The sequence below is a fragment of the Falco biarmicus genome, chromosome 9 (assembly GCF_023638135.1).
Source record: "Falco biarmicus isolate bFalBia1 chromosome 9, bFalBia1.pri, whole genome shotgun sequence".
Classification (NCBI taxonomy): domain Eukaryota; kingdom Metazoa; phylum Chordata; class Aves; order Falconiformes; family Falconidae; genus Falco; species Falco biarmicus.
Window position 1 is genome coordinate 32,447,925 of NC_079296.1, and position 17,130 is coordinate 32,465,054.

Genomic DNA, 17,130 nt, shown 5'->3' on the forward strand with positions numbered 1-17,130 from the left:
TAATTCTTCTTTGAAAAAGTTTCCTTAGAGGTCAACTTATCTTGAACGGTCCTGCTATAATAAAATATTAATGGAGAAAAATCAATTTCCAGTATCACTGCCATGTCATGCTCCCAGAAATAGGTGCACCTACCATGGCTCAGGTTTAGTAACTTTGGTCCTGCTGTAGAGAGGCACCTCTTAACTTTGCCTGCCCCTTCTGCACAGCAGAACAGCACATGTCATCCTGAGAAAGCTCATATTGGTATCTGGCTATTTAACTGCATCAATGGTCCTTGCTTGCCTGTGTGTACTTCCTTTGCTAAGAAATGAGTCTCAGAAGTTGATCATAGAAATCTCCCTATAGTGAAGGTTTGTGTTTTCTCCCAGTCATGCAGTCCCTACAGGCATAGTTGCATTCCAGTCCATGTTTAAAAAATTACTAATGGAAAATACTTCCACACCCAGTGGCTAATTAGTTTCTCCCTCAGAAGTAAAATCGTGGCTTTGTTATGAATGCACTACCTTCTAACTGTTAGTTTTAAGGGCTGGCAGGAAGACCCAAGAAAGACGAGGGAGATCTTGTAGTACCTATAGTACTACTCTTATTATGCATTTGTCTGTTAGACCCTGCTTTTAAGTAACTGATAATTAGGGTTTAAAACACAGTTTTGTTTCCTGGTGATTCATGTCAGAAAATCTAGAGTATGACAAATGTATTAGTGATAATTCACTGAACCGCCCATAACTCCCGAGATTCCCTATAAGGTTCAGTGTTTCTGGCATCAAATGGCTGAAAATGAGAGGTCTTTCTTCAAAACTGCAAGATTAAATTAAAAAGAAGTATATTTTTCCAGTGAGGTGCTGCATTGCTGTTGCAGTTGTTCTAGTTAACATGTTCAGATTTTATTCCCCAGCCACAAGCATTTTTTACCTCACAAGCACACAACTCCATGAGATGGATTTTCATGGAAAAAAACCCCACAAATGTTATTAAGACTCTCTTTTAAAGCACAAAACTTAGTGATGCTGACAATTCCTACATGATTCCAAATGGAACTGCATATAGGTCACGGGTTGTAGGAAGTTCCTTGCTGGCACCTACGAGTTCAGAGGAATGTTGGGTAGGTGCCCTCCTCCCTGCCCCATCACCACCAAAAAGGAAAAAGATACAAATATGAACTGTGATGATGTCCTTGGAAGGAAACATAACAGGTTAGCAGGTAGGAAAGGGGCCACAGTATTCTTCAGAAGGCTCCTCAGTTTGGATCGTGAGAGGCATTGTAGGTCATACATACTTCAATTTCGACGCAGTGGTTTGATCCACAGTTTAGGGCTGAACAATGACACACATTTTAGGAAAACACTGCTACTCTGTTCCTTCTCAGTCCCTCCCTGGACTCTGAGATGTTTAAAACCCATAATCTTACAGACTACATCGTCTAGATTTTGGCTCAGCTGCTTTTTCCAGCACGAAAGAAAGCATACTGAGCTCTGACAGTCCCTCAGTTGCCCATCTTACCTGAAAGAGGATCACTCCAACTGGGACATCTGGCAAGCTAAAAGTAGCAGCACAGTGTTGGGAGTGAGAAAGGCAATGCTGAGAAATTAAGTCATTTGGTTCCTGAGCACAGCTGGCTGCCTTCATGTCCCTGAGAGGGCTAGGACTTGGGATGGGGGGGTGGGGTATAAATTGCTTGTTTCAAACTGTCCTTATTAACTAGACATTTCATTTAAATTGTACTTAGCACCTGCCTCCAATTACCTGACTTCAAGGCCCATGCGTGACAGAAGCTGGAGCTCTGATTAAATCCATGCTTCGTACTAGCAAGCCATTAAGTCAAATCAAGGCTCGCTGCTCCTTTGAAGGAGATCATTTGTCTTCATTAAAAGTGGCCATCCATGATTGCCCTGACAGGAGCTTCTCCCTGTAAGATAATAAGGTCTGTTATTGTTGAGAGGTAAAATAATGTATAGCAGTCCCTTAGAGAGTGATTTGTATTTATTAATGTTCTCACAAATTACTGTACCCTGATTAACATGTGACTGTGAACAGGCAGTGGGGTGTGATGCTCATCATGGCCATTCACACCAGCCACTGTCTTTCCTCAGATCCTAGATAGTAACAGAATGTAAGGAAGCTGCCTCCTGCCCTTTAATGATGTCTTGGGTCTGTTAGGGTGTGATGGACAGAGACTTAGCCAGGTTGTAAAAACCTGGCTAATCACATCTCTGATCAGGTCCTAAACTTCAGTCCAGATACAGAAGACTACACAAAAGTCACTTTCTTTTTTAATAATATAATACTCCATATTCTCACCACTGTGAACCAGTATCTTATACTTCTCATCCACAGATTTTAAAGTGTTTTACAATGGACATCCAACTTCAGTGGTGGGGAAAGGGAAAATTCATAAACTGACTTTCTCATAGTCACCTGGGAAGCCAGGAGAAAAACAGGTGCAGAATTCAGGTCTTTTGCACCACTAGCCCTGCCATTTGACACACTGAAAACTGTACAAATCCCAGTGCACTTAACTTTTGTGACATGCAAAATCAAACTAGAACCAGTGTAACATGTTCTTCCACAATGATATCATAAGTAAACCACCTCCAGAGGTTCTGTGCATGGATGTCAGGAAGCATACAGGATATTTAGAAGCAAATAGCTGCAATACCTACTGCAGCGGGACTATTTGCTAGCCCATCTCTGGCTCCAGCCTTGGGTCTCTTGTCCCCCCTCCATGACATTCAGAGGTTCTAGTTTGGGACAACAGCCAGCTCTGGATAAAACAAGCTCATTCCATACCCTGGCCTTAAGGTTATTTTCAGCATGCTGCTACGCCAGTTCACTTTCTGAGGGAAAACTGTGGCAGACAAACACTTCTTAGCACCCAGATGAGAAAACAGGAATGAGTCTGAATAGCTGTTTTCATCTGTACTATCAAACTTCAGCAGTTCAGTAGAGTTCAAAAGGGGACGTTTGATTCAGACCACTATAAATAAAGGAGATACAGTGTGGGGAGAAGTTGAAAGAAGGCAGAACTTTAGAGCAAACTCAAAAGGGATTTTCCATTGAAGTTTTAGGGTGTAGCCAGTTCCAGTTGTTTCTACTATATTTCCAAGTCAGAGCAGTCTATGATCATGTTACCAGTTCTCTCCAAATCCACCACCAAACTGAGCTGTTAATATAGTGACAGAAGCTTGCAAGAGCCCTGGATTTATGTTCTGAGCGCTCTAAAGCAGAGATGGGAACTTTCCAAGCAGACAACCTTCATAGCCAGTTATGGAGGCAAGGTCTGTTAGGTAACTGCAACTGAGCAGAGGCCGGTATCCTCCAAATGAGCACAGTCAGTAACACTGCAGAGCATGTGAGAATTCTGGTCATGCAAAATGCATCCCCAGTCTTATAGCAGGACTTACCCTGCTGTGGAACATGACTTTCAAGGGGACGCATCACATGCCCTTCTGTAAGATATTCTTTTGGTCTGTAATAGAAAAAAGCACTTCACTGCCAGCACAATATCATTTAGTACACCTCAGCAGTATCTCTACAACTGAGAGATGCCCAGAAAAAGAGAAGTTGCAGTAGCCTGCAGGCTGGATAAACTGCTCTTGCAGGCTGAAGATCCATCTTGTTCTAAACTTTGGATGTCTTTTTGGCAACTCTTCTCAACTCTTTAAATACACACTTAAACAGTCATTTGTTTAGAATTGATTTGCTAGTGACATTAGCCAGATGAAGCAGCAGAGCATGTGATCTTAAAATTCTTCAAATGTCTCTTTAAAACCCTCTTCCATAAAGATCTCTACAAAACATTGGGCGATATTTAGACAGCTGAAATGTCCTTGCACTTGTTTTAAGTATCCCACTGTCAGTTCACAGTCAGTTTGCCAAAGACATCCCTTCTGAGTATGACTAAATCATTAAGCCTAGCAGCTCAGCTTTTATTTTTTATGATAAAGTTGGCTTTCACACTGGCCACAAAAGCAGCCAGCGCTATTACACAGATCCTTATTGCTTAACTCTCACCTTGCACATCTTTCCTTGTGTTTCACTTAAATCTTGCTTCACAAGTGATATTTACATGACATATAGAACAACTTGCAGTGTTTTCAGAGAAAGAGTTTCATTGCTATCTACTGACTTCAACAAATTAACACCTGGAAAGTATTCAGGAGGGGAGAAATCTTATTTCATAATTTCAATATTTAAATTAGTTAGTTTTTACTTGATAATTTATATTAATTTAATCCATCTTATGCAGCACATATACATGTCTAGGTGAATAGATATGTGAAATAATTTAGAAGTGTTGTCTTATAGGGTATGTTTATTGTTCCATGGTGAAATTTTCTATATTTCTCTTTCTCTGGGAATTTCTGAAATGAAACTTAAGTATCGCCCAGGGATCTAGGCTACCGAGCCCAGTTTTATCACAAATCACATATGTGAACATTCTTCTACTCTACATGTTAGCAGTAGAAGTTATACGGGAAGGCATATCTGAAAGTACATAATGAAAAGAATACAGACCTCATCTTCATACTGTATTTTACTCTGCCATCAGATCTCTTCGACCCAAGATAGTCAAACAACTGACATGTCAGCAAGAAGAGAGCAAAGTCTGACTCGCATGTGGCTTGTTGGTGCCTTACCGAGAGCAAGCTTTCTGGTCTCAGAGGCTGCCTGGCTTCCTCATGATTCCTCACATGCAAAGTAAAGCCTGTCGTCTCTCTTAATGTGTGGCTGGGAACATCAGCCACTTATCAGAAGCAGGGTGATCTGGCAGAGGCATGTTCCTTGGGATGTAACAACCAGGTGGCTTTGACCGTGCCTGTGCTATTAAAAATGGGGTAGTGCTGTGTATCCTGTGAGTCCCTCTACACCACAGAATTCTGGATTTCTCTGGTCTGACCTTGAAGTCTTTAATTAGTCCATTACACCAACCCTCTGTCATTTCCTCTCAGCCCAGGAATCCTTTGGTATCCTGCCCTGTTATCTCCAAGGCAAATATGACTAAGGGTCTTGATGATTAGATAAATAGTGCAGAAAACAGATGTGAGGGGCTGCAAAGTGTATACATTATGAATAGTATTGCAATAACATCTTTAATCCCTTAATGAGGGCACTTTGTCGGGGTAAGGGAAGATAGACAGGCTGCGGGATTTTGCTGCTGTATACAGAAGCCCAAAGAATGCTCTTAAACTAACAAACTTAACCAACATCATGACACATTCTTACTTCTTATCTTGGTACTCTGTGAAACTTGCACTGATTCACACATGTTTTCAGAAATGCCATTTTTATTTTTATGCAAGGGTCCTCTTTCTTATTTTAATATATTTGACTGTGACTTTAACAACAACATACAGGGAGAGCTGTGAATTGGAAGACAGTTGAAAACAGCTGACGTTACACACCTTTGTGGTTTTGAGCAATACTTTTCATGACCTGCTCACAGAAGTTTCTGTGAACTGGCCTGGTTCTGTGTCTGGAAAGCCCTCGTGCTGTAGATTTGCCTGAGAAAGTTTGCGCGTGCTCAATAACCAAGAAAGTACAGTCTAAGGAGCTAAAGGCCTGACACTGCACTACTTTCCAGAGCTCTGGGGGATGCCTGCTAATCCTGTAACACATCTAGGCCCTTCTGGGGGACAGGCCAGATTCCTGTCCGTGATCAGAAGTAGCATGCAAGAAGCTTGTCTTGTGGTATTATGGCATTTCTGCCTCCAGACCCAGATGAAAACCAGACATGAAACAACATCTTATTCCAATAGCTGAGACACTCCAAAGGTTTGGATTATATTTGGTACTAAAATGGTGGGAGGAAAGTGGGGAGAGGGGAAGAGGGTTGGCACAAACAATTTTTCTCTGTTCCCACCTAGACCTGGGTTATGGTAATACGTTTGCTTTCTTTTTTTCTTCTCTCCTCTTACACCCAACATGTATAACAGAATTTAGCACTACTAATGCCTATGGCTGTTAGCCCATAGTCACTCATCCCTGGTGTCATCTGACAAATCAGCAGTTACACCCTGATACACTCAGTTACACCTTACAGGAGGCAGCAGCCTGATACTTGACATGCTACTGGATCAAAGAAGCAAAAAAAAGTTGGAATAAAGAAATAAAGGTAGCATTTTGTGTACCAAGCCAGTGTACTGATCTACAATTGTTCAGAACAGTGGAGATGAAGAAAGCACTTAACGTTCCTTGAACTCTCAACACAGAGTTATCATTAGCCTTCTCCTTACAAGTGTAAAAGGACAGGCATGGAAAAGATGAAGAGTTCTGCCTCCTCAATACATTGACCAGCATGAAGGACCTGGCACAAGAAAAAGCAACTTGGAAAAAAAAAAACCAGTTGGTAAAGTTTAATATGATTTTAGTATAAAAGAGAAGAATACACAGCCACTGTTTCCCCTTCAAGCAACAGTCTGCTTCCAGCCCTGACCTTTACAGCTTTGTGCCATACCATTCTCAAGATACACTGCAACCTGCCAATACTAATCTTATGTGGAGAGGGTAGGGTGAAAATTGGGAAAATATCTAAAAGAGCTGTCTGGCTGTCTCCCTAGATCACAACCAAACCATCTTAATCTGAACGTGTGAACACAGGCCTGGTAGGGGGCATCCAGACCATCAAAGCCAGTCCTCCACAGCTGTAGACAACCAAGGAACAACTGAGCTGGCAGATATATGCAGGCTCTTTTGCAAGATTTCCAGGACTTCCAGCATCTGGTTGGGCTGGAAAACCCCAGCCTGTGCTGTGGAGCATTAACACAGTACTTCCATTTCAGACTCCAGCTGGAACTACAGGCCATAGAGACAATCATGAAAAAAGAATCACTATTAACAAAAAAGGGACCCTTTGAATCAAGCCTTTCCAAGCTGCCAAGATGAGCCACAGAATCCATTTGAGCAGACAGTGTTTCAAGCAGAACAGAACTGGAAAGACTAGAGTCTACACCCATTTGGGTGAAAGGCTGTCAGTTAAGTGTATTGCTGTGTCATGGCACTATCAAATATGGATGGGCACTGACATCTCAGTATGAAAAGGTTTCTGGAATCTCTGCTGTATGTATTATTCTGTCTGCTATCAGAACAATTATTTGATTGCACTGTGCAGACTGTCTCCCATCAGGATTGGGACTTCATTGTAATGGGTGCTGTGCAGTCCCTGACTTCTAAAATTACTAGAAGAAACATCATAAGAGATCTGATTTTACAGAATTTTGCACTGGAGATATATCTAATACCAAAACCCTGGTTTCAAACACTTACTAAGTTTATAGTAAAATTATCTCCCACTTTCTTTGATTCTAAGAACAAACAAAACCAAAAGAGATCTAGAAAAACCAACAGTATTTCACTGACATTCGAGCAGGTGACCTCGCTCAGCAGAACCCTTCTTGTTGCTAACAGAGATTGCCAGTCAGTACTCTTAAGTACTCTTAGACACTGCAACCCTTTCTTGTGAAGGTTTCAATTTCTCCACTCCCTATTTTCCCAGACATATAGTCTTCAGAGGTGAATTACTATAAATCTTAAACCTCCTAAGTTCAAATCAGAGATTTCAACCATACCCGTATTCCATTAGCAACTTAGTGAACTCAAGGGAAGTTGCAAGTCCTCTTAGCACTGTCCAGATCAGAAAGAGAAACGAAAAAACAGTCCAGCCATTTATACTATTCTACATATCATGAAAAATAATCAACTTATAAGGACTTCCCACATGTTATATATAGTCAGTGGCTGCTCTGAGTGGTGCCTGATCATATATTATTTAACCACAGGTTTGGGGGTTTTTTGCTATGCTGAATCCATACAGCATGTGAATCCAAAATGTAATTGTAAAAAAGTCACTTTTTATTCTACTGAAAAGGGAATTTACTAATCTCAGAGTAGGAGATTTTTACCTTACTTACCTGTGGTATTCAAAAATTACCCTTTGGTCTTCCTCCAATTTGTTTCAAATGGCATGAGGGAATAAACAGGATTAGCCAGTCAGCCCCATTTCACTGCTTTGATCAGTCTGTAAATGAACTTCGAGACAGCTAATCATTCTCCAAGTGGGGAAGCTCAGCATCACCAGTGATGAATGCCTATATATTGTGACAAGGTCTATTTCCATCTGCACTGAGATTTCCTAACAGCACACATGTGGCAACTTGTGCAGTGCTGCATAATGAATTGGATTGGAGAAACTGAAAAGCTTTTCATTCCTTCTATATACAGAGTGGGCACAACGCCAGATCTGGGATAAGAAAGGTGCCAAGTTTCCAGTTGTCATGAGTCACTACTGGTAAAAAAGAAAATGTGTATGTATATGTGTGCATCTATATAAAACATACTCTGCACTTTCTCACTTTCATTCAAAGTAGCCAAATTCAAGACAGTTAATTCCTGTCTAAATTTTGAGGGGGGAGAAGGGGGAAGTCTCTTCCTTCCCAGTCAGTTTCGTATTCCACAGAAGTGGGTCAATAGCACCTGTTTCCAAATCCTACCAAGCAGCCACATAATAATGCACATTGTCTACAATTTCATGGGACTCATCTGATAAATATACACCTAATACATCTGATAAAATTAATGGAAAACAATGATTGCAGCATGATTAATAATAAAGGTAAATTTAAGTCCAGTCACACTCACTTTTGCTTTTGTAGATAAATACATGGATAATTTCCTGTATTAAAGCCTAAAGTCATTTCCTCTTCAAATCGTTTGGGCATATCCATGTAGTAAGTCTACTCTATGATGAGGGAGCAACTTTAGCACCACATTAATCCTCAGCATGGGCCCAAGTATGCTTGGGTAAGTTACTCACTATATTCTGCCTAGAAACACATCATCACTGTTTGCTAAAGGATAATGGAGCAGGTAGGCAGCCCAGGTTTGACCTGGATTGTGTCTATGTCACACTGAACTGAACTACAAGCACCCTAGGTCCTAGCGGTGTGTGTAATGTAGCCAGGTCAAGGAGCTTGCTGTGCTTTAACTTGCTTTTTTGCCTGCATTTTGTCAGGCAGTCTAGCAGTAGCCTGTGATGTTTACACCATAACATGCAGCTACCACCATGCAAGCCTGTGCTTCTACATGATGCAGTGTGATATGCTAACATAGGCTGATATTGGACTGTACTTTGGCTATGAAGACTATCACTCTTGCTCAAATGTTGCTAGCTTGGGGTATCTGTATAGAAGAGTGGGATAGTACTGCACAAGATAACTACACATTTTAAGACATTCTGAGTTTCACATCTGTAAAGCCTTGAAATTCTTTGTCTATTTGGGACATTAAATGTTATTAAGTGATTAATTTAATCTAAATTTACATGCTGTAGCAGAACTCAGAACTTTAATATCAAGTTCAGTTGTAGAAATATCCATTTAGGCTCTGTGAAAATGATAACCACACCAAGGTCAGGGGAGTTCCACCTGGTTTATGCCACTGTGTGATAAGCATTAATTAAACTGCATGCAGATCTGGCAGCATCACACAGCAGTTACCTTTAAAACTGACAGCAATTTAATGGATCACTTGGATCGCTACTTGAAAATAGCGTGTCTCTCTGAATGTTTTGACTCAGTAGCAGTACAATGATTCTCTCAGATTAAAGAGAATAAATATTTCCCATTATTTCTGGCTGATAGTATCTCTTGAAGAACTGTAGTAAAATAAACTTGAAAACTATGTGACAAAATACAGAGAAGGTGTTTACTGAGCAAAGAAAGGGGCACAAAACAAAGCAACCAGTGATTTTCAGCAACATACACAACTCTAATAGCTGCAAAGCATCAACATAAACAAATAAACCCTGTTCTTTGTGAATTCAGAATGGAGCTCTAATTATACCACACCAATGAAGTCCATGACATTGTTGGAAACATAGTCCAAAGATATAAAATGTTTTGCAGTTATATTTTTTTACACTATAACCTTTGCCGGGGGTGGGGTGGGGGGGTGGGGGGGGGTGGGGCGGTGGGAGAAAAAAAAGAAAGGACAAAGAAAAATGCTTCTAAGTAGGGTGAGATGAGGAGGAGGAAGGGGAGTGGATGGGTGGGACCCCAGACTGAGTGTCTCTTCCCTTTAGAATTTGTTTCACATGTCAGCGCTTGACAAGCCAGTGGTATTGTTCAGGGCAGACCTTATTAATTACTGTTCAGTAGGTGCCAGATGATAGCACCCACAACTGCAACTGTCATTGCGCCACCAATCATCCCATTCCATACACTTGCCAAAGCAGCAGCCTTTCAATGAAAAAAGCAAGTACAAGCAATGAGCAGACATCTGTGATGACCTACAGGGGCTGCCCTGTGGATCTGCTTCTCTTTGGATTCTCCACCTTCTGATTTTCAGTGCCCTAAGAAGAGCAGCCCCTCTTACCCGACTTTGTTCGTTAAACTAATGGATCTTGTTCTCATCAGGAATGCCATACTCTGATGACTGGCTGGTTTGGCATGATAAGCTTTCATTCACATAAACCTGTACTGCTTGTATAGCAAATATTCTTCCACAACACTGGAATCTAGAGGAGGAAGCCAAAGCAAATGGAAACTCTACATGCTATTGTTGAGTGATGGTTTCCAACTTTTTGGCTGTGTAACTGGGATGTTTATTTTTAGAAATGAAAATATTGACTCTATCCTGCCCCCCTCCCCTAAACAGATGGAACAAGAAGTCACGCCAACTTATATTGATGAAAAGCATGTTCCAATACTTTGGGGATAAAGCTCAGGAACAGTTTATACAAAGGAAAATATTAGTCTTGTGTTTTCTGGCCAAGTCAGTGGCAGCTTGGGTTATCTGCAGCAAACATGCCAGTTAGATATGGCCAGAGAAATGTCAGGCTTTTCCAGCCTGCTAACTCATAAACATAATTCTGGTCAGTAATACTGATTTTTCATTTGTTTATGCCAGGATCTCATTGCTTAGCCCTTCTGCCTTCCACAGCAAACAGTTTCTGGCAGTGTGTTACAATATAATTCCAGGATCAAGCCTAAAGGTGATACCTGCTCCAAGCCAGCCTTCCACACTGGAGTCTAACCAGACCTTATGAGCAAACATTATCATGACCTTGTTCAGAATGCTAGAGGAAATGTTCAAAAACAACCTGGAAACTGCAGCAGATGCTGCTGATTTTTTTGTGGTAATTTTTGTCTTTCTAGTTTCAGGAACGAATCTAATACAATATACTAATGAGGGCTCTGCGGCTTGGGTTTTGTGAGGATAGGCGTTTTGGAGATAAAGCACAGAATCATATGGTTGTGACTGCAGGGAGATTCCAGTTTTTGAATTCTTAACCAAACTCTGGTTATTTAGAGGTTTACCCATTACTTGCAGACCAGATGGGATGAGGAATTAATTTGCATTGCCTGAAAGCTCATACGCTGGGAACTTTGTTGTATTCACCTTTTTTATTGCTAAGTTGTTCTTCCAGTTCTCGGCATGCTTTTCTGCTGTGTTCCAGGAACAATAAGAAAGTTCTCCCATTGCATACTCAACGAATGAAAGTTTCCGTGCTTGTAACCCAATCCCATAAAGCTCAGAAAAAGTCAAGCTGGTGTGGCCAATGATTTCCTTGAAATTTACAGAGTGCTACTTTGGTTCTGGTAAGCAGCTTCTCAAAAACAAATGTATTGTTTACTGATGATGATGAACAACATCATAATCAAGTTTGTTCTTTGTCATAAGACACACACATGCTACTGCTGAAGCCTGTTTTTACTCTGCCTAACACACCACCATGTCCAGAATCTTCTGTTGCTGAAACAGGACTGTGGGATAGACTTTTTTTTCCAAGCAACACTGTTTCATGCAATACAATTAGTCTCTCATAATGATGGACCCATGCCCAAGAGGGCAAAGGATGAAGAACAGTTTGCCAGTGCTACCCCATTAAAGCCCACACCCTGAACACAATCCGATTTAGAGCTCCTCGAGTCTTTGCTTCATTTCTAATTTGATAAGAAAAAACTTAAACTTTCAGCTGGAACTTACTTCTCTTTCCGGACCCTTTTGTTCTGGCATAATTTTGATTTGCTTCAGAAGCATGCACAATCCCTTTCACACACTGCAGGGGGCAGGGGTGGGGTGGGGTTGGGGTGCAGGGTGCAGTGGACAGTAACAGGACCCACCTGCTGTGGCTGTCCAGATAAATTTTAAAAATAGTTTTGCATCTCCTCAGTGTTTACTAGATTGCCCTGGTCCTCTGTGTATATGAACTTGAGCTTTACACAGAGATCAACATGCAAAATGGTTTAAAACCACAGGGATTTCACTAGTCTCCATAGAAAAGGAGGGCTGATCTGTTAAAAAAATTATTCCTTCTCTTCTTTTGTATTGAAAAGGGTTTTTTTTTAAAATCTGCTCATAGGAAAAAAGCAGACCACGAGCAAGCTGTCCAAGTGGATAGACCAGAAATAGTTCTGGCTTGTAAACACAAGAAGACACATAACTCATCTTGAGGGGACATTATGCCAAGAGAAATGTGTTGAAAAACAAAGCAGAGTCACTGGGCTTTTATGGAGACAGACCATACCTCCTAATAAGCACAACCTGTAAAATCTATGAGGATTGCAGACCCCACATTGAAACAATAAAGGAGATTTCATTTATTTCCTCTGAAGAGAGAATTATTACTTACCTCAGAAACATATAAAGAAAAAAATGTCAAGACATTTTAAGCAGGAACACAGAAATGCTAATAGCATCATAGCACTGGATGGAGGACGGAAGCACAGTAAGTAAGGCTTCCCCCCACCTTTAACTTATTAAAACTATCTAAACAATGGCAAGGTAACCTTGATTTTTTTTTATTATTATCAAGGACTTGATTTTTCCTATCATGCTAGTGGAGTATGAAAATTTAAAACCCGGTAAGAGGAGGAAAAGAAAGTTCATTAAGAAGGAATAGGAAGTGGGCTATGGAATCAGAGTAGCAGGGCGTAAATTAGGAGGGATTCTGAAATATTTCTGTGACTGACCTATTTCCTAATACATACAAACCATTTGAAATTAACAATCACCTCCACTCCAGCCAAAGGCTAAAGCAGTAGTAGAGTGCTCAGGTTTTTAGCTCTTCAGAGAGGACCAAACAACATGTTCTGCCAGTCTTTTGGCTTCTACTTGAGAATTATTTTTTGGTATTTATTATCCTGCAGTGCTGAAGTGATACACAATGTCTGTCTCTTCTGAGGGCAACACAGTCCACTTATGTTTAACTCTCATTCCAGTAAGAACAAACACAAATCTTTCCAATGCTGCTAAAGAATATAAATGTGCATCCCTCGAGGAGCCCAAACCTAACCTTTTTCTTAATCTTTTATTTTGTAATGCAGTAACAAAGAAAGGTGGTACTGACTAAATGTTAGTTTGCCAATTATCCAGCTCTATCCACGTATCACGTTCTTACAGCCCAGTTGAAATGCTTTCATTAGTCTACCAAATACTTTGTATCCATATATGTACATTGTACTAAGCTTTTGAAGTCTTTTCTATCTTTAAAAATGAAAATTAAAAAAATACATACAGGTAAGTATATTTGAGAGTTTCATACTTATTTTTAAATGAACTTTTAAAAAAATGAAAAATGTAAAAAAATGAGAGTTGCTAGGAAAATCAAGAAAAAACACGGAAAATATGAACTAGAATTTGACAAGCTTTTCAAACAGCATGATGCAGCTTTTCTCTCATTAAAGTGCATGTTGTTACGGTACTGTTTTACGATCTGACACAACTGTAGGATTCACCACTTAGGCATTCTTCAACCTGCGTGGTGAAATATCACAGCAAGGAAACAGACAGATACTGGCTGCCCAATATGCCAGTGGTGCCTTGCTCCAGTTCACACTTAGCTGTTTAACTCTCTTTAGGAAGCACAGTTTTGACCCTACTCCTCCCTTCATATTATTGTGCAGCTTAACAGATTCTGCTGAGTATCAGACAGGAGAACAGAAACCACATTTTTAGACATGTACCTCAATTTGCATCATGTAGGAAGTCTGATCACCTAATTCAGGTCTGTAATTCTATTTTATGACCTGGCATCTAAGTTAGGCATTGTAACCCTGAGTCTTAGCTCCATCATGCTTGGGATGCAGCTCACAGTGTCAGTTCTCTGTACAAACGCAATTTGTACAGTATTACATAGCATTACCATATTACCTAATTTCATGTCAAAGAACAAAAGTATTAAAAATTGAGAGATGGCAATGCTGCAGGGGAATGGAGCTGTACAAATGCCTTCAAAAGGTGACAACAGTACTGAAAAATGACCAGCATGTAAGGTATATGCTGGCAGATCATAAGGGGGACTTGTTTATCCAGTGTCCCTGCTTTGCATTTCTCCCCATCTCCTAGTACTTCCATTCACTGCTTTTAGTACAAAGTTCAATAACATCTACTGGAAATCTTTGTCGTGGTTGTTCTACTGGTGTTCAAAAGTACTTTCTATTCTTGTCAAATGGTTTACGTAACTGAAGGCAGCCAGACATTCAGGTGGTAGAATATAACATACTCCTGTCATGGCTTCCTTTTTCATGCTCCATCCTCCTAGCTTTGTTTTGCAAGTACTGACCTGTTTCACTTGCAACTGGATTTCCTTCTTTATAAGCTATGGCTAACACATGTTCTTCTCCAGCTGGGAAGTGGACACATCTTTGCTAATGTCACTCAGACGCTGGCTTACTCCTACATGAAGTTCTTTTGGATTTTTTCCAAAGCAACATGGTTATCATCATCTCATGTTGCCTCCTACAAAGTCCTGGGTAGGTCCTCTGCAAAATATAAACAGCTCCACTGACCTCAGTGAACTGATACGTACTCAGCCAGAAGAAATTGATAGCTGTTACCCCATGCCTCACGCACCTTCTCACTTTTCCCTGTAAGACACTGTTTGGTATATCCAGTCCATATATGGGATGAAAACTGAAAAAGCATGGTTTTGCTTACTTAGTCTAGAAAAGTGGAGCATTACACTAAAGAAAATATAAATAAATAAATCAAAGATACAGAGGAGAAGAAAATTAACCTGCCATCCTTCCATCCTTTCACCCTGCTCCGTGAAATGTGGACTTGGGCTGTCAATGAAATTCAATGGCTTGTGCCATAAATCTAAAGACAGATTATTGTATGCAATGCATAGTCAGATGGAGCACTCATTGCTGCGCAGGGCGCAGAGCTAAGAACTGAGACAGGGGTTTTAAAAGGCTAGACATAACCACAGTGATGTGGTCTGAGAAAAAGAGGATAATAAAATTTCATGCTTCGGGACATGAACTGATTATTTTCTGAACCCTGCAGGCTACCACACCCTCTAACAGCACCCAGCCTTCTGCTGAATGCTTTACATCGGTTCCAGTCTGATTTTCCAAGGCCATAGTTGAAGAGAAGGCACTAATATACAAAGGAAGAGGAGAATATACTGTGGTTTGCCTTGGCATCCTCTTCTCCCAGTCCTGAGGATAAACCAGGTATGATATTCTAAAGGTTGTTCGTATTTCCTTCCATGAAGCAACTTGGCTGAAAAACAACAGCACTGAGAGAGGGGAAATCTCAAAATATGTGCAAGTGTAACTAACTTTTTTCTAATTTTATTTTTCTTACCAATGTGAAATTTTATTTTGAAAGTTATATTCTATGTACAAAGTGCAGGCATTTTAAAAGATCAAAGTGAAGCAATGTTTCTAAACTACTGAAACAACATTTCAAGAAATCAAATTCTATTTTTTTCTAATTCAACTCGCCATTTTCTAGATTTCACTTTTTCATTCCAGTAAGATGAGAAAATATTAGGAAACACCCAATTTTCTTGTAGAATAGAAGAACAAAATTTACATTACATTTATGTACTTGGGAGAACACAAGTATAGCTACTCCCTATTATCTACTGAGATATAAGGGAACAGTGTGAAGGCTTCAGTCTCAGCTTCTCAGCTACCAGCAGATCAGACTGTCATACAGGGAGATGGAAGTAAAACAAGTGTAACACATTCTGCACCAACAGATGCAACAGTGCTCCTGGATTTCAGTAGGATTCATGAAAATCAGTATTTTTGTGAAAGAATGGAATAAAAAAAAATCTTAAGTTCAATATAGACTGAAGAATATTGACTTTGAATCAGTCCTAGAAAGATGGAAGCATCCCTGCTGATGGTCTTGACTCACAAACATACAGACAGATAAAAATAAGAGCCAGAGTTGTCCAATTTGTTTCTCAGACATGTACCATATGGACAGCTAAGCTGACAGAAATTCGTGTCCTGAACCACTACAAATTATAGCTTGGTATAGCAAGGAAACCAACAGAGATTTTGGGATTCCTCAGTATATCACACTAGCCTGCGATAATACAGCATGTTTCAGGATCAGCTAAGCTACTTACATAGTGGTGTAAGGACTCTCCAAGGGGTAAGGAATCTCCAAGGGATAGAACTGAAGTAGAGAGAAGCAGGTAAATCTCTGTAGCCTATGTCTGTAAGTCAGAACACCATGTACTTTGCTATAGGTCACTAAGAAGGATCTGGTAGACTGTGACACAAAATCTGCTCATCTAGGTACCAACTCATTGCTTTACAAAGTCAACTTCCTTCTTTTGACCTTAAAATAACAGTTTCATCCAACCGCCCAACCAACTCATTTCCTGTGGAAAAAAACCTAAAAAAAACCTAAACCTAAAAAAAAACCTAAAAAAAAACCCACCAAAACAAAACCACAACAGAAAAAAATATCTCTAAGTCTATATAACTGCTAAAGGAGATAAGAGTAGTAAGAGATTTTTTGTTAAGAACTGGACTGTCATAAAGATGCTAGCTGCTGACATGCAATGTCAGAGTAAGGCTTGCAGGCTTTTCCATGGCAAGCATTAGTAAGCACCAGAGAAACAAAAGGATTTTGTTTTCAATATTTGGATTATTTCTCAGGTTCTGTTCTGAATCACTTTGAACTTCAGAGGCAACAACCTCTTGCTAGGTTTCAGCTGTGATCAAAACAAACTAAACGGGACATTGTGAGCAGTTTTCATTTCAAAGCATTTGAAGGTTTTACACCACGAATTTGATTCTGCTTAAGTAAAACTAGTAAAACACTAGAACATCTTGTAAAAGTTGCAGAGACGAGAAGACTCTCGTTCGGTCTCACATTCCTCC

General features: G+C 40.2%; 1 protein-coding gene across 1 annotated transcript in view; it reads right to left on the reverse strand.

Annotated features, from left to right (window-relative positions):
* MAPK8 (mitogen-activated protein kinase 8) overlaps nucleotides 1-16,497 on the reverse strand; it is a 162,524-nt gene extending 146,027 nt beyond the window's left edge. Inside the window, exon 1 of the mRNA XM_056352693.1 lies at nucleotides 16,368-16,497. The gene's annotated coding sequence lies outside the window, so the exon portion shown is untranslated. The remainder of the gene's footprint in view (nucleotides 1-16,367) is intronic.
* Between the last annotated feature and the right edge of the window lie 633 nt (nucleotides 16,498-17,130).